An 18,946-nucleotide genomic window follows, 5' to 3' on the forward strand; every position below is an offset into this window, starting at 1 on the left:
TAAAGAGAGCTTGCATAGGCCAAAGGATGTCAGTACAAAAGGTGCTGAGTTTTAAGTGGACGTAAAAAAGCCTCCTCCTAGGGAATTCAAAAATAAGTTCATGATTTGGTATGTTTTCACAAGAATCTGGGAAAAGAGAGATACAGAAATCGATATAAAATCAAGTATGGAAACAGTATATTATTCTATTGGTCCAGTGATAAGGGCAGAAGGCTGAGAGCTAGAAAACCTGGCTCCCAGAGCCAGCTTTGCCACTGACTGGGTGCATGGTATAGCCACTGTATGAGACGGGCAAAATTACACTCTCTGAGCCACAAATTTCCTTCACGCGTGTGTTTCAGACATTATCAACCTGAAGAGTCCCCCCTTTTACTCATGTTTCGTGTTTTTAGGGATTTCCATTTCTGCTGTAGGCTGTAGCTCTTAAGGTACAATATAAAAATAAAAGCAGGACAGAATGGAAACTATAAAAGGTAGTTCAGTGGGTTGTTTCGATTCTGTAACTGCCTCAAAAGCAACAGTAGTCAAACAGTTGCTCTGTTTTCAGAGTCAGATCCTGGACTTGTACAGCCCATAGGTTTTGCATGCATTTTCATCAGAGCACAATGCGTGAGGATGCTATATTTTAACTGGAAAACAGACTGCGGATGGTGTTTCAGTGCACTGCACTTAGCACATGCAAATCTGAACAGGCACGCTGACAACTGTTTCAAGACATGTTTTGTGAGCAGAACTGCACGTGAATGAAATGCTGCCCATAGGACATTTCAAAAGTCTTTTCTGAAAAGCCGTGTCCTGGATTCCTTTGTACTACCTTACATCAAAGGGGAGAATAATTAAAAAAAAAAAAAAAAAAAAAAAAAGAATCCCTTTGAATAATTTGTTCTAGGAGAAGATCTGTCCTTGTCAAATGAATGCACCTCCGTCTGTAGCTATTAATTTTAAGGAATGATTGAGACGTGCCACTTATTTCAATTGAGACGTGTACTTTGCTCTGGAAAGCAGGCCCCACGCAGGGGCCCATTTGCACAGCAGCTCGCTGAACCCACGCATGCAAACCACAGCAGCTTTCCCACTTTGCATAAGGCAGCGGACAATCCTGATGGGTTTTATGTGCGGTTACATCAACTGCACACATAATCATGGTAATTGCATGCAGAATTTGAATGCAAACTGCACAGCTAATTTGTTTTTTAAAAGGGGGTAATCTTGCAACACTGTATACAAAGGAGTCAAACAATAATTACAACACGCTTTTCAAACCTCTTAGAACAAACTCAGTGTTTCCATGCAGTTGTGCTACAATATTTTCCAGCTGCCACTGTGGCTGCACACTGCTAGGAAGAAACTTAGCAAAAATCACCGGGAGAGATGGATGAATTTCATTTGTTTGACAGAACGTCTATATAGTATTTCTTAACAAACAGTATCAACAGCAGCTTATATTGCTGGGATAAGGAGAGTGGGTCTGTGGCAGAGCTCTTATCAGATCCATAAAAGCATTAGAGAGCGTGGCGAGAAGTCAATGGAGTCAGAGCAGTTTGTAGGAAGGCCTCAGCTGAGACTGGGCATTTTGCCTGGGATGGCAAACTGAGGATTAAGGGCTTTATGGGACATGTGAACTCCAGTCAAATGCAAACATAAGCATGATTAAAATTTAGCAAACTACGATGTGCAAGCCCTTGGGCAAAATCCAGTAGACACAGCTGTATTTATAGGTTGATACAAAGAAGATCTGTTAGACTTAACAGCAATTCAGCAGCACGGTGAACAGAGAGGAGTCTGAGATCTCTCCCAGCTAAGCAGGGCTATGAGTCTCGATCTAATGCAGCATAGCTTTCCCTTAACTACTCCCTGTGGAAACTCGCACCATACTGTTTATAAGCGGGACCATTTTTCCTATGGATCAATGCATTAGCAACTATAATTAGACTCATAGGAGAAAACTACATCATTCTTTCAAAGACCTGGTGTCTGCACAGCTATTTTGATCATTTTAAGATCTTGGCTGAGGGCTGCACTTCATTGGTCTGCTCTGATAATGAGAACAAAAGAAATTTGGAAACAATACGAAAGATTAATGGATAGGAAGGTACTACAATCTAGACAGGCTGCAGAGCATCACATACAATGAAGCACTTCACCAGGAGTGAAAGCACAGGAATCACTGGAAATGAGGCATTAGTGTCGCCCAAGAAAATCAGAACTTCTGCCAGCAGTTCTCTGCAGCAAGGAGAAAGCAGTAACTCAGAGTCGGGGGCAAAAACACCTGGGACATGCTGGTTATGAGATCTGCACGTGCCCTCCAGAAAGCCATGCTGGTGCTTCTCCCTTTGAGTGACGAAGGTGAGCAGGAAAAGGGCTGTTATTCTGATTTGAGCATTATCAGTCCTCAGCATCTGAGTGTAAAACAGCCACTGTGGAAGTACCTCTGCCTCCTGCTGAGCCTCAGACAGCACTGACAAGTCACCTGTACTGCAGTGGCACCAGGACGCAGATTTTTTCTTGTGACAGAGGGCTGTGAGACACTGGATTACATGCTTGTCATCACTGCTTATTGGCTTTTGTTCCTCTCACGCAGGCAGGCAGCAGGGAGTGGGCACAGGGAAGGACATCGCAGTATTATTCTCCCTTTCTGGTGTAAGAAAATCTCAGGTTAAAGAAAGACTTTATGCCAAAACAGAGTCCTGTATATAAGCAGTGAACCTGAGAAGCCCATGTCCTTGTAGCCAGGTTGCAGTCCTCGCCTTTCTACTGAAGAGGTGCATTCTCATCTGCTCCGGGGGCTTCTGCAGTGCCCTCAGCCCCCCAAGGCCAATTGCCACCAGGCTGAGTCCCCATCTCTCTAGAAAGCAGATCCATGTTGCTCTAAAGCACGTAATTATAGCTGCAACTTACACACAGGCACTTCATCATGCAGTTCTTATAGGGTTCCATTCTCATTCTATTCATTTGTGCGTTGTTTTTTAAATACTTTGACTAAGCTTCAGCGGCTGACTTATTTGCAAGGAACACAGAGCCAAAGAGACTCTCCCTCTCCAGTCTCAGTGTGAGCCAGATGGCCACACTTTAACCATTTCCCTTAAATCAAACAAACAATTGCAAGTCAAAAACCACTGGGACAGCCATGGAGGCAGACAAATTTACAGCGGGAGAGCCGCTCCTCCCACCCTGTGTTGCAACCTCTAGTGATTTTACTGAGTCTTGCAATAGCTGATGTTGTTTTGAAGCGTGGCTTAAATCAAGAGACTGCATGAGAACCTAAGCTTGGGTGGGTGATTTTTGCACTGGCGTTTTCATAAGCTTGAATTTCTAGTCCACATGGCTGTAGAGAGAAACTGGAAAACATCAGGTGAGCACTATAATAGAAGAAGAGCCATCAATGTTAACCAAATCTCAAAATCGTTACTCTTTTTTATTCCCTATGTGTGTTTTTTATTTATGAGAAGAGTTTGTTCAAACCGAACAAATAAGAAAGAAAACTTTAAGAACATGTTCCTTACTCTCTGAAATGAGCAAAACACAAGGAGTGTTGAAGCCGGCAAAGCACAGCCTCAGGTGAAAATCGAGGGCAGCATCACTACAATTAGCAGCACTGAGAAGGAGGTGAGGGTGTAGCAGTAGGACATGCCCTTCTTTTAATAAAGGAAGAGAATATTTCTCATGTGTTTCACAAAGATTGTGTTACCTTCTTGTCCCGGTACTTGTGCTGTGTAGTTGGGATAAGTGCAGGCAGGTGTTCTGCTTAATGTTTGCAGCTTCTTAAATCCTAGCAAGACCTAAATACCATCAAGTTAAGAATGGGAAGAGCAGGGTTTGACAACTGAATAGTTAAAATGCATAAGAGCTGCAAGAAAACATGACTGGATGGTTCTGCTCATGAGCTCTCTTGTATGGACAATGTTTCTCCTAAGATTTGGAGTTCCCCAGGCAGTGATCACCTCTTTTTTGTTTTTTGTACCCTTCCTCACTGGCAGTAGAGAAACTCATGCAGTATCAAGGACTGGAGATCAAACTATTCATGTAATTCAAAAGCAGTATGTCAGTAAAGGATGAAATCCTCTCATACGCACAAACTGGGAGCATGCTCCAAACCTATCAACATAACACATCAAGGGTTGGAAGAGAAACTTGCTCTTTTCCAGCTTGAAACCCTTTTCAGAACACAAAGCAAAAAATGGTAGAAAATCCTGCCCCTTTGTCCCCTAAAATTACACAGAGTATGTTTAAAAAGTGATGTTCAATCAGCCTCTTGGTGTTTCTAAAGTAGTAGCAGGAATTGATACCGCCCAGAGCAGCAGTGAGGTTCTGCATCCCACACGTGGTAAGAGAAACTGAAACAAGGGATGTATGGAAAATCCATTACCAGAAACCTACGTGGAAACAAAACACTTTGGTTTTTGCCAGATCTGGAGAGGTCCAAGCACAGCAAGCTAATGTTTGTGATACAAGTCGGTCAGTCTCCAAGCTTATGTTATTCTGTTTTGCTAAAAGAATATGAGATGTTAGAAAAATCACTGGTGTTTTTACTGACTGGCTCTCCTTAGTAGCCCCTCTCATGTGTAGCTGGTTTTAATTTGTAGAATGAGGGTGGGCATAGCTTAATGTTTCTAAAGCTCTAATTGAGAGCATTTCCCCAGCAGAGAACAATAACATGACATTTATTTCTCAGAAGCTTTTAAATTAGATGTTTCGATTTTAGTTGGCAAATTTGTGGACTGGTATTTTTCCCTTTTTCCTAAGTTCTCTGCTTTTACAGCATGACTAAATCCAAAATGTTTGTACCATTCAGATGACAGATGACATGGCCCAAAGGCAAACACACAGATCATCTATCAGGTGCATGGCTCTGCTGCTGGTTTGCTGTGTGCTTTGCCAGCAAGTCTGAGCCCTTGTGTGCTTCTCTTCCTTACCTGTAACATTGAGATAATGACACTTTACTCGCTTTCCTAAAAGCTCTGACATCTTTTGTATATAGAAGTGCTATGAGGGACTAAAATACTAATGTAAATGCCTAGATAACGCTGCCTCGGTAGAAATAAAGAAGAGTTGATAGGGAAATAGTAACCTTTGTCCCAAGGGATCTGGGGTTGCTTTTGGTTTCTAGTCTCTGCTCATTTCTTTCTATCTTCCAGAATTGTCTGAAACATCTGCTGAATTGGCACAATTCGAAGGGAGAGATTTCACCTCATCCTAATTTTGTCCTGATGCAGAACTGTCAATGTCTGGTGTTTTCAAAGGAAACAATTTTTTCTGAGCGCGGTGCCAGGAATAATCTCTGCTCTTCGACTCAATCTGTAAGCCCACAGGGTTATGTATTTATTTACTTATTTATTCTGATGTCTCCAAAAAATTAATGCACGTTGCTCTACCAGACTGCATGCTGTAAAACAGCAAAAGCAAATAAACTGCAATTGTTAATGTTAATTGGACTTACTTTACCATGTCATTTCCAATTTTTTTCAAAACGGAGATTAAAAAGGGTTGGAGAAAAAGCTGTGATTTTGTCATAAGCAATCCAGTTAGCGGAGCGAACTGAAGGGATGTGATTGTTCAGAGCTATGCACAACCAATGAACCACATAAATTCACATTAATCTGTCCGTCCACACCCCTCAGACTTGTCTGCACGGCCCTGTGTTTCTGCACACAGCAGCCCTGTAGGTCTCAGGCTCCACCCCCACGTGCAGAAGGGCCACGGCTCTTTGGTGCATTTTGACTGCTCGCTCACTGCACAGATGTCTGAAAACACACATGCTAAAATTTCTGTAAGCATGTAGCTCACTGAGACCTCAGAGAGTTTCACCCAAATGGCAAACAAAACCTTGACTTCTCACTGATGGTTGACGTGGGGCTTGCTCAGTGGAAAACCCTGTAGCACCGTATCTTGCAGACTTGAGAAGTTCATCCAGCCTAAGGAGCAGACCCACTCACCCAGCCCTCAGCACGACAGCAGAACTGCATCCCCACAGCACTGCGCTGATGGCATTCCCCAAACTGAATTGAAACGGCACAGGGAAGTATGCTCCAGCCTAAATGATCTCATTCACTTAGGATGTTTTCAATAATATCCTGCTTCAATTTTCCACTTGATAGTTTCAGTTGTATTATTCTCACCAATCCCTTAATAAAACCCTGTATCTTTTTTTCCAAGTATCATGGTGCTCATGCCTTTTGCATTCCTACACACTCTGTCTCTACTCGCTTACACTCATGCCTTCAGTTTCAGTGATTGTCAGGGACAGAGCCACTGCCATTTGCTTGCACACGAACACATTCCCACATGCACACAGAAATGTGCTGGTTTTCTCTGGATTTCCACTGAGTGTAGTCTTGAGGTGCCCAGAATGAAGCACGCCATCCTGGGCAATGCCTTCTCAGAGTCTCTAGTCCTGCCTCCATTCCCCATTTCACGTGGCACTTTCTTGCTGCCATGTCATACAACCATAGAGTCATAGGATGGCTTGGGTTGGAAGGGACCTTAAAGATGATCCACTTCCAATCCCCGTGCCATGGGCTGGTTGCCACCCACCAGATCAGGCTGCCCAGTGCCCATCCAGCCTGGCCTTGGGCACCTCCAGGAATGGGGCATCCACAGCTCTCTGGGCAGTCTGTGCCAGGACCTCACTGCCCTCTAAGCAAGGAATTTCTTCCTTGTGTCACTGACACATATTTAATGAGCTGTCATTAAGCACTTCAGGACTCTGTAAGCAAAATGCTCTTCTTGCTTTCCTCCCCAGAATGAGGTTTTCCTGATGTATTAATGTCACATTTTCTGTATCATATTGTGTTGTGTTCTGCCCATTCTCTGTGGGTCTATTTGGACACACATGAGCAGCTTCGCCGTCCACTCAACCTCCCACATCACTATCATCTAAAGATTTTATTACCACAGCTTTCTTTCGAGTCAATACCAGTAGCCAGGAATCAACACAAATCCCATCTTGATTCTAAAGACCTCCCAGTACAAAAGATGCTGCTGTTAATAATTATCCTTCAGCCTGTTTGCAGACCATATGACACAATGTGTATACACAGACTAGCCTGTAAACTTGTTTTGCAAGTAGGAATGTAATGAGAAACCACACCAAATATATTACTAAGATCTAAATCATCGGTATATCCAGCAAGTTGCCTTTTATTCAATTGATTTGTAATTTTGCTTTTTAAAAGAAGTTTGGAAACTTTATTTTCTACTCTTTCTTTGCTACTAAGGCTCATCTTTTCCTATAAAAAAAAAATCATAGTCGTTCCCTTTTTCCATTCCCGTGCTCTTTTTCTCAAGCTGAGATATTCCCAAGACCTCTCACTAATTAGCTAGAAAGACAAGATTTGTCATAGTTTACCCTGTATCACAAAAGCTGATGATAAATTCACTATTTGGTGCAGCTGCAGAGCAGATGTGGGCCTCAAACTCTGAGATTTTTGTTCCCTCTGTGTAATGTGATTCAGAATTTCAGGCAAATGTGTGTGCCAGCACTTATCAGAACACAAAACCTGAAATGCCTCAGTATTTGTCTTTTGGGGGGAACATGATTTAGCTACAAAATCTCAGATGGCAGAACATGACACAGGAAGGGAATTTTACCATTTGCTCTTGCTGATGGCTGGAAGTCATGTCACAGAGTGGTTCCAGGCTCAGATCCTGGCCCTGCAGTCCGGCACTGGACACCAGCTTCCTTAGATGTGAACGTGGCTTCTGGCATGGATGGGATGAACGTCAGACACCGCAAAGGCACCCTGAGCTTACAAGGAAGTAAGCACTGACTGCTCTGGGATGAGTGAGTTATTGACAGACCGAGTTCTTTCAGTTCCAAATGCAGAGCAGGAGACTTGTTACAAAACTCCCAAACGATGATGGGATTGCAGAAGCAGAACTGTCAGAGATTGCCATTCAGATCATTCAAGACCACATATTTTGTCCCATTTAATGGAAAAAATAACTTGCGATTACACAAGACGAAGAGAATCGGTAGGAAAGTTGTCAGGTCTGTAACCGGGTAAAGCAAAGGTTACACGTTCTGTCAGGAAAGACTCCAGCTCCCAAACCCACTACAATAAAATTTACTGCACCTTAGAAATAAGCATGGAAATCAAATGCAGAGCAGCGGAAAAAGGATATGCACAGACGGCATGTTCATATGGCCAACATATGGAAATCAAATGGAATAGCTACTGCTTTTTGAGTTTCACAGAACAATGAATTGAAGAAAAGCAAAAGTCTTCTTTCTCATTCCATTTATTTCCCTCAATACCCCACTGCCTTCCAGCCCTCACAGCATGCATAGCACTTACCCTGTTTTTCAGATACTTGTCGTTTATCTTGGAAGCCTCAGATTGTTCCATAAGTACTCTCACTCCTTTACTATAGTAAAGTAAACCACGTAAAGAAGTAGCAGATGAAAGGCAACAGAAGGATTGGCAGGCAGTTGCCTACAAAAATCCCTGCAGCCTCCTCACCATCAACACTGGGCTCATTCTTACAGCTCAGTGGAAGGAGCAGCATATGAGCATCACCGTACACACACACATCCAATATGTTTATTTAACCACACAAATATAAAACCCTGCTGAAATCAACACATATCTTAATTCTAGGCAAAACTTTTTAATTAAAGAAAACATATTTTCCTCATTAATACATTGTATGATGTACCAACAACCACAACATACTCCTATGGCATGTTTTTTTCTTCTCATTGTGTGAACATCTGTACATTTCCCCAGAAGCTGAATTTGACACATGTGATGAAGGAACAGAAATGCATTTTCAGTGGAAGGCGAAAGCAAACAGATGTGTACAGCATCTGCCAACAAGTTATAAGGAAGTTGCTTCTGCTTCAGGACATAATAACCCATGCACCTCTCCTTAGACGAACGCTTGTCTTCTGTAGAAAAGACAACTCTGTACTATGAGATGTATTTCCAGTTGTGTGGAAAATACAGGACTGTGGGTTTGCAAGAAGCCCTTGGAGGTCTTCTAGGCAACCCCTGCACTCAAGCAGGGTCAGGTTGCTCAGGAGCACATCCAGAGGGGCTCTGATTATCTCCAAGGATGGAGACTCCACGCTCTCTGGGTAACTTGCTGAAGCGCTTCACTACCCTCACACCAATCGAAATACATATTTATGTTTAAATTGAATTTTCTGTATTCCAATTTCTGCAGTACTGAGAGGAGTCCAGCTCTGCCTCCTTTACTCCCCACCATCAGACACGTGTCAGTTTCTCCTATCCCTTACTCATCTCCATGGCCCTTCACTGCACCCTCTCCAGTACTTTCCTGTGCTCACAACTGGACACAGCACCCTGGATATGTCTCACAAGTGCTGAGCAAAGGAGAATAATTACTTCCCTCAAACTTCTGGCAATACTGCTCCTACTACAGCCTGGGATGCTGTTGGCTTTCTTTTTTGCAGATACATAAAGCTGACTCGTGTTCAGCATGTCATCTACCAGAAACACCAGGCCCTTTTGTGAGACTTCTGGCTTCTGGGTAGCTCTGGTAGACATGGACTTCATTTTGAAACCTGCGTATCTAGTCCCAGGCACATAAATCCATAACGGGCATCAAAATAAAAGCAGGTTGCTATTCCAAGGCACTATGTACCTACAGCTCCCAATGGAGAAAAGTGGAAGTGTTATGATTAAAGCCCTATTTCATGTTTCCAGGTTGCCTGCAGCAGAGCCTTCATCATCAAATTTTGTATAAACAGAGCCCCTGTAAGATGCTACATTTCAACTAAGCTCTAACAAGAACCACTCGAGAAAAGTGCATTTCCTTCTAGTTTAATCCTTTGGTTTCAATTGTGATAAGTTACAAACCTATTGTAAGATAGATACCATGCAACACAGGGGCATGCAGCTCTAAGATAACTCATCGTAAAACAGTGATCTATGTGGAAGGTTAGATAATGCTGCATAATGCATGAGAATACAAGATTCTCTATGAACAGACCCCCACTGCCATGTGCTGGGAGATATGAATTAGACATGATGAACAGAATAAAGCCGAGATGTCTGTGTTTAGGATATCTTTTTAGAAAGCACTTGCCCGTCCTTGCACTCAGAATAGGTAGCTGCATCCATTCCCTCATTAACCATTACAGACCTTCATTTTGGAACTCTCTTGTTAAGGTGAATAGCAAAAAAAGGGAAAAATAAGATCTTACTGCTAAAGCCCAATTCCTGGCCCCGAGGGTGCCTAGTTGTACAAAATGGTTGCAGAATGTAAATGCTGAAATGAGCACTACAGAAAAGCTTATGGATGAAGAAACAATATCATGAATTGTGTTATGTCAAGTGAGACCCAATTTATAAACAGACAAAAAGCTTCTTGATGTGTAAGTAAGTGATGGGAGGCAGGAGATTGTTCATTGTACAAATGAGTGCAAAATATGATAAAAAGGAACTGCAGGGCTCTCAGGAAGAGTAATGTACTTACCATTATCACTTTGACACTAGCACATTCATTGGTGTGGAGCTGCAGTGAATCTGTGCCTATCATTTGTGAACTCCGTGGAAGGTTCTGCACTTGGTATGCTTTAGGGGTAGGTCTTTGAAGCATCCTGGAGTTTCTCATCAACAGCACGATCAAGGTCAAGGGCTTGTGTGCGCCGAGGGAGGTTTGGCAGAGGGACAACAAAACACGGGTCCTGATTTGGAAGTGCCAGCTCTTGCTCTCTGCATGGCAGAGACGTTTCACACACTCAAGTTGCCTTGAAAGCTGTGGCTCAAAGGGCACAAAAAGGCAGGAGGCGGACAGTGGGCAGTGTTTCAGAGAGCAGCAGCAGCTCAAGCAGGTTATGAGGAGCTATTCACAACAAACAAAAAAAGACAGACTGAATAGAAGATGCCCATTATTTCTCCTGTGGTTTTTAACATTGCCTCTTTCATCCCATAAGCAAATGCAATGATGTGCCATACTGATCCTTTACTCATTTTCTTTCCACTGCCCTCATGCAGTCACACCTTGGACAAGCGTCTTGAAAGGGAAGCATTCAAGCAAAGCTGTCTGTTTACAAGTGTGGACCAAGTACCAGCTCTCAAGATGAGACAGCAAGCTGCAAGACTTTACAGTCAGCGTCTAGCTTTAGTTTCGACTCTGCAGAGTCTATGCTGCAAACCTCAATTTGCTGAGAGCAGTGTGGCCAGTTGGCTAGATGCTGCCATAGAAATTGCTCACAGAATTGGGCTGATGGTGCTTGCTGGCACCAGGCATTACAGCCTACACCCTAGACAAAGCCCTAGTGCTTAAGGAAACCCAATTAGTTCTGTTCTATTGAATGAGATAGGTGTTACTGTGGCTATACACCTTCACACTGCCAAGTTTTTGAGGTTGAAAAACACTAGCAGGCGGAGGAAATATCCAAGAAAGAATCAAAGTCGGTTTACTCTGACAGACTACAGTGCCCTCACGTCCGCTGTACAACACCTACACATCAAGTTTAACATTTCCAAGGGCATCGATGGGACTTGGAAATCCAATCCCATTCAAAATGTACACTGCAGGAAGTTAGTGCTCCACCGACCACTGCAGACGAGATGTAAACAAGGGACACTGGGTAAGACGCTGAGTTTGCAATGCTAAATATATTGGTTGCTCTCTGTCACCGCTTTAATAGGAGCCACTATAAAGATGGTGTTCAGAGTCAGATTTTTTCCTGTTGCACTTTCCTAACCTTGCCAATCTCAGAGTTGGGGCTTAGAGCAGTGAGTAGTTATCTCTTCTGAAGAAGTAACAAAATGCCATGGCTTTCAGACCTCTTATCTCATAGACCCTTATCTTTTTTACTTCCAATTGTGCCTGGGGAAAGGATGAGGAGCAGATGAACACTCAGGAATTTAGCACATTGTTAGTATTTTTTTAACCTAGGGGCAAGGAAGAAAACCAGTGAGCTAAGTGCTGTGAAGCACAGCGCTTAACTTTGCCTCCTGATCTCTGAATCCTGCACATTAAAGGCTGGTGCTGCCGTTTGATACCTGCTGCTGCTAAGAGAATGCATAATGATAAAACCACCAGCTAAGCTCTTACATCATTTTACAATCAGGCATCTCAAAAACTGTTTATCTGATCAGCACCAAATTCTGTCAGAGCGTTGACATGTGCATTTCTAAATAATTTCAGTATGTCAACCTGAATAGACACACAGAATCAGAGTGTTAATTATCTTTGACAACTTTGCCAGCTAATTTCCTATTTATATGTACCAAACTAGGGGCCTCTTTTATCCTTCCTTGTCACAAAGAGTTTATCAATCAAATCAAGGCCTAAAATTGGCTGCCAAGGCGGTCTGCCATCCCAAAGGGGAGTTTATCTGTTTGAAATCTTTCTGACTACCTAATGACAGCAACATTGACGTGGAACATAACAGGCACTGTTTTCTGTTGTTCCTTCTTCCTCCTCCCCTTCCCCTTACACCCAAGCACACCCTGTATCTCTGGGACAAGACGCAGTTCCGGCCGCACTCCTGCCCTCCCACCGCTCCCAGCTTCCCAACAGTGGATGCAGCTGTCAGGACCTGGTTGGGGACGCACACAGTTCACCTCAGGATGCGAGATGACAGGACCTGCCCGTGTCGGCTCCATCCTTGTCTCAGCCAATTCAAGCACGTTCGCTGAGGAATATGAACAGCATTAAACACTGCCCGTTCCCGCTGACAGGCATTAGATGGCGGAGCTTTCCGTGCATGTTGTCACTACTTTTCCCTGACAGGCAGTTATGTTTTACTCTAATAGCCATATAGCTCCTCTCGAGTTCCCTCAAACTGGGTGGGATTTCACAAGGATACCACGGGGCTGTCACTCTTTGTGCACAGCGGAGTCAGCCCTCATCGGGGAGCTCCCCATAACATGCGCCACGTGAAAACACAGCCACATCCCACAGCAAAGAGAAAGAACCACTGTCTTTCTCTTCAGTAACGCATGTATGAATCCAATTCCAGCGCTGGGACTGCCTGCCTCACCACAGGTGGGGAAAAATGTGCATGGGCTGAATCCCACTGTCCAGGTGACACCACAGAGATAATTTCTCTAGCAAAGTTAAGGCAGAGAAGGACTTTCCTCTGAGATCAGAAGGGCACAGCAGCCCCTCTCAGGTACAGATTAAAGTGGTGAGACTCATCACACATAATGCTGGCCAATCACATCACCCTTAGCCGTTAAAAATAAATTAATTAAAATTATAGAACTCTCTACAGACTTTGAATTCTTGCTTAAAAGACCCGCTACTCCCAGTCTAAGCCACACAGGGAAAATTTATTAAGTGAGAAAAGGACAAAAACATGGTGCTATTTGCCTTCTTAGGGATGGGGCTGTTTCTTCCCCACCAATGTCCAATACAGCCATGCTGACTGAAAGTGGAAGATGCTCAGTGCTCTACCTCGCATGTATGCCGTTCACTGCAGATGCAAAGCAGATAAAATGTCTGCTTCAGTGCTCTCCCTGACCTCTGAGGCTCAAGGTTCTTCCCCAAGAAGTCAATCAAAGACGGTTATAATCACAATAACCTCTTCAATCTGAAGGTGTCTTCCATTTTCAGAGAATGGCTCCATTTCTAATCCCAACCTTTCATCCCAAAGGCTCTCCCTTCAGTCCACTGCAGTTTGAGAACATGGTGGGCACAGCGTAAACCAGTTCCCTTGGCTAGAAGAATACCTGAGTTGCATTCTTTCTGTAGATAAGGTAAACATTCAAGATATGCATCCTATCCATTGCAGGATGAAGTCTCACAGCAGGTACAAAGCATCTGGAGTGAAATGCTTCATTGTAATGAGTTCTTGAAAGCCGATTTTGTTATTTTATTACTTATTATCTAAAGGAAGAGGCAAGAGGGGGGAAAAATGACTGGCAGATTCTTTAATGTCACCCAAAAGCCTCAAGGGCCCAATTAATCAGGAAATATGTTTGGCTTTTGGACTTCAGTTGCCCATTCCCTGAGGCTTCCGCAGTGCAGGGGCTGGACATATGTTACTTGCTCACGCTCTATGAAATTATATTTGCATGGGGAGTGATACCTGCTAGTCCAGAATTAAGATGTCAAGACCTTCTCTCATTCAAATGCCAGCACTCTCAGCTGGAATGTGTCTGGAGAGGGCCCACGATCCAGTAGAACAGCTTGGTTCATAACCTTCTCCATTCCCACGAGAGTCTGTGTGAAGATCCAGCTGTTTGGATAGCACAGTGGAATAGGAAATAGGAGAACATGCATACTGACACCCTCCTAGATAACTGCTGAAGAGAATAAGGCAACTCATCACCAAATAACTCAGATAATAAGAAAAAATATTGCATGAACTCATGAATCTGATGCTGATTCAAAGCCTTCAAACCTTCTGAGCCAATGGGATAACTCCTTTCTCTTTTGAAATCAGTGATAAAATTACAGCAGGAAAAAATATTTCATCCAAAACACAAACCAGGAATGGCCTTAAGCAGCTGAAACTGAGCTAGTTTCTTTGGAGACAATTAACATCAACTTAAAAGTTCACGAAACTTTCTCACCTGCATTGCTCATCCTGAAGATGTGCAGCTTTTCAATGATCCCAACAAAAACTAGCCATGATAGCACCATTAAAGACCAGTTTGTATTCACAGAAAATATTCCAGAAGCCCAGAAGTACCTTTTGCTTACTTATTCTGGGATGCAGAAACAAACTTGCAGTCTGCACCTTGTTTGAAGGAACATATAATTTAATGGGTAAGCCCTCATGACTGCAGGATTGAGTTGATCTGCGGAGAGATCACAGCAAATCCCCACTCCGAGCTCCCACTGCCTACAGAACGGTGTGTTTTCAGCTGGAGTGGCTCAGGGCCAGGCATACACAGACACAGGTATATTCAGACACATTCACTGCGCTGTGGGAGACTTACAGTGACAGATCTCACACTAACTCCAGCAGCAGAAAAAATGGCTCATGACACAGCTCGGGGAGTGATAATGTGGGTTAATGTTGTCTCGTGCAATGGCTATTATTTTTATTTCCCTGTCTCTGGAAGATGAACACTCAAAAATGTTTTTAAATATGGAGTGAAATGACCACGTTCGGGCCCCAGAGAACAATCCTGTGTGATTAATACTGACGCCCTGGTTGCCAGTAGCCCTGTTAGTGCTCCAAGGGCTCCTCACCGTTAGTGAAGGATTGCTGGGGCTTTGGCGAACACACACAAAAGTTGCCGGGCAGGAAACAATGAGAAGTGAAATTTTCATCTTTCCACTGCATTAATAAAGCCGCCATGGCAATAGTGCAAGGTCTCATACACCAGAGAGCCAGCTCTCAGTAGGGAGCTCACATAAAAAGAGGAGATTACTGCTGGATGCCACCTTAGCAGAGACTCCCAGTATAGCCCGTGGGTGCTGCAGGTGCTTATCCAGTAGAAGCCGGGCAGAGATCAGCAATTCATTTCACATTAGCTGGTATTGAACATCAGTCATTACAACCGGCACGGTCCAGATTTGAGCCAGTGACCTACGGGTGAAAGGCTGCAGCTTCCCCAGCCACTAATCATTACGTTTTGACACAACCAATTATTCAAAAACAGTCACTCGGAGCTCAATTAAAATTTCGGCAACTTAACCTTTTCTTTGCTTCTCCTTTGTCTCCTGCACGCTGTGCTCCTCAATCTGAATAAACCACACGGTATAAGTGCATTCGAAGAGCCAGCATCTCCTGCAGTCACCTCTGTAACCACTCCACCAGCCCTCATGTGTGCACACAGACCTCCGAGCACACGTGTAGAGGCACACTCCTTCCAAAAGGAAGCAAAAACCAAAGAGGTGTAGAGATGGGTTGAGTTACCTCGCTGGTGTGACAGATGTTATAATTAACTCTCTGCCTAATACTGAAAAGCTATTGTTAAGTTTCACGGCCTTTGAAGATTCACATTTGTAACAGCAAACCTCTCCAATGAACGCATTTAGCAATGACTGCATTTTTCAGTGATTTCTTAATGTTGCCAAACAGAAGCGCTGAATATTTATAGAGTTTTCTGTTAAAAAATTACACGTATCGCTGCTTGTTTTTGCTTTGATCTAGAATGTATTGTCTACGAAGTAAAAAAAGACAGAGCTCTCCCCCTGCACACCTCCAATGTGCGCTGACTGCTGGAGGCACTGCGTCAGGCGGGTCACCTCCGACTCCAGAGCAAACCTAATTAAATTAATGCCACCTCTTGGACAACACGGGATCATTATTGCTGCAACCATTCTAACATTTATCACATCTCTGCGGTCATCAATCAGAAGCTAAATGCTTAGTCTCTCACTCTGTGTTCCCCACAGTGCATCCAGCTGCATTCCTTCTCTCCAGCCGCAGGAAATTATCACAGACAGAGTCCTGGTTTGATCACAGCCATGTGTCCAGCTCCCATGCTATTGGCAGGGGCTGCTTTGCAGTGCAACAGGTAGGTGCTCCTGCCTTGGAGCCTCAACATCTACTCCAGCCCTTAGAGAGCGGTAAGAAGCACAGAGGGATGTGGGTCCGTGGGGATGCCACCAAAGGTGGGATGCGTGGCTGGGAAAATTATCAGCTTGAGGCAAGAGGACTCAGCCTCCAGGTTACATGGGAAAGAAACACAAACAGCAGCTAAAAAGAGGGTAGAATCTGATGTCTCCATTTACAGCGGCTTCAACTTCTACCAATTTGAGCCCCTCAGACACTCCAACCAACGTGCAATTCGTAACATCTCAGATGTCACCTTCAAATTTGGCCCAGTGGGTAACTTCCGAACAGGGTCACAGGTTTATTTCTTCTCTACGAATGTATGGGGACAACACAAATCTCAGTGCAGAACACACTCCTCACGCTGCTGTTTCTGAAAGGCAGACCTTAGGAGAAGGTCTCCAAATAATACTTCACTCTACGTATGCCAGTACTGCCGTATCTATTGCCTAAACAGCTGCTCCTTCCACTTCTCTCTGGAACATGGATGCAATCAGTTATTCTGGATTTCCACCTGCCAGGATAATGATAACGGACACAATGAAAGGGCTCCGAAGGCCATGCTGCTACCAGACTGTGCACCTCTGAGCAGGATTTCGGTCTTTCAGGCAGACACAGACAGCTCAGCAATGACAACTTTCCTTACTCCACATTGCAGAAACGTTTTAGCATCAGCAGGACGCAGCAGAAACAACGACGCAAGGGACAACTTTTGTTCTGTGATTTCAGAAATAAAGGGGAAAGAAAACTGCAGTTGGAATTTACTTCCCACCCCCAGCTCTGTCCCTGTCGTTACCATTGCACGTTCAAATCTTTTCCATGATTAACTTCACAATACTCCCATCTTCATCAGCTCCGCAGGCGAACTCAGATTCTTAATCACTGCAGTGACGGAAACAAAGGCACAGCCATCCTGCCTTAGGGAGATGATGGTCTGGCATTTTAAACATTTTGACCACACACTCCACGTATTTCCTATAGAGCTCTTTAGAGTATGAGCAGAAAGGATAATCAGTTATTTGAATTATCTTTCTTCTGTTATTATAATGATCTTTTGTTTAATCCTGGGATTGATTTTACATGAAAACCTGTCAGTACTCTTTTAGCAGAAAACAATCTATGAGGGTTTGTTGTAATAATTATTATAGCCCTCTGGCCTGTCTTACACACACAATACACTTGTTCTGATGAAATATAGCCCAAGATTGATGTCAGAGTTGACACTCTCATATATGCTCTGGATAGGTGAGGGCTGTCACTGTGATTACCAAAGCAGAATTGGAGCTGCACGTACCATATTGCCACAGTAAGTACCGTGCTGTGTTTTTGCTGAGAAATATTTCTTTGGGGGTTTATTCTGCAACTCGCTCATAAACATTTGCTGAAAGTTTGGTGCAGAAGTTGTAGAGAACATTAATTTTAGATAATAATAATAATAAAACACTTGAGCTCCTTTAAACTACTGGAGTATTAAGAAAACACGAGTTAAGCAGTTTATGAAGCTTAAATTTTTATAACTGTTCTGGGGTATTGGTCTAATACTTAAAGTTCTTCTTTCAGTGTACATTTCTGTAAAATGCATAACAATACCTGCTTAAATTCACATTTCCCCAGGAGACCAGAACTTCTTTGAATTGCTCATCTGCTTTATCATGCAAATTTTTTATTTATCCTACAAACATTGTTAGGGATAAATAATATAAGTTTAAAAATGGTATATTATACTTTAAATATACGTGCAAAGTTAGAGAGAATAAAGACTGTGGATTAGTCTTTCTGGACCAGTGTAAACTGAAAGGCTTCCTTCGCTGCAGTAACAGTTTCTCAGATGTACAGTGGCATCTTGAAATACAATGGTGAATTCTTTACAGATTATGGCAGAAGCGTTCACTGTATCCTTTCTAGCATGCAACTTATTGATATTCACTGCATTTAGTCTAAAAATGTTGCATCAAAACTTGATGTCCTTTATAGGCCTGAGCCTCAGAAGTAACTGGAGCAGTGACCAACATCGGGGCCTGCTTCCTAACACAGTTTGACACATGGGTGTCCCTGAGACAAAAAGATTCCTTGTGTGGAGCCTACAGATGCCCAGCCTACAGCCTCCTGGTACAGAGTGCCCCGTAGGAGACAAACTGCAGTGCATCCCAACCAAAGGTTTTGGTATGGAAAATCTCTTAGCATTTGTTACCTAGTATTTAGTCGTTTTCTGAGATGCTTCCTGCTGTAGATGTCTGGAATAAGATATTCTGCTGCTCCATCTCCTGCTCTCAACTTTGCATACAGAGAACTTTTTGTTTGGTGAAGAGCCATCATTTGTTCTTTAAGTTACTGAGACGTACAATGAAAATGTAGTGACTTCAAATGCTACAGAAAACTAACACAGACAGTAAGTTAAGTACACTTTTGGAGAAGTAGAATTAATTCTTCACCTCCAGATATACAGGCTTGTCCTATTTGATAAAGGCAGATATGGAGGCGAAAGGAAAGGAAAAGATATCAAGCTAGCCT

Source organism: Gallus gallus, chromosome 11, assembly GCF_016699485.2.
Source record: "Gallus gallus isolate bGalGal1 chromosome 11, bGalGal1.mat.broiler.GRCg7b, whole genome shotgun sequence".
In the NCBI taxonomy this organism is placed as follows: Eukaryota; Metazoa; Chordata; class Aves; order Galliformes; family Phasianidae; genus Gallus; species Gallus gallus.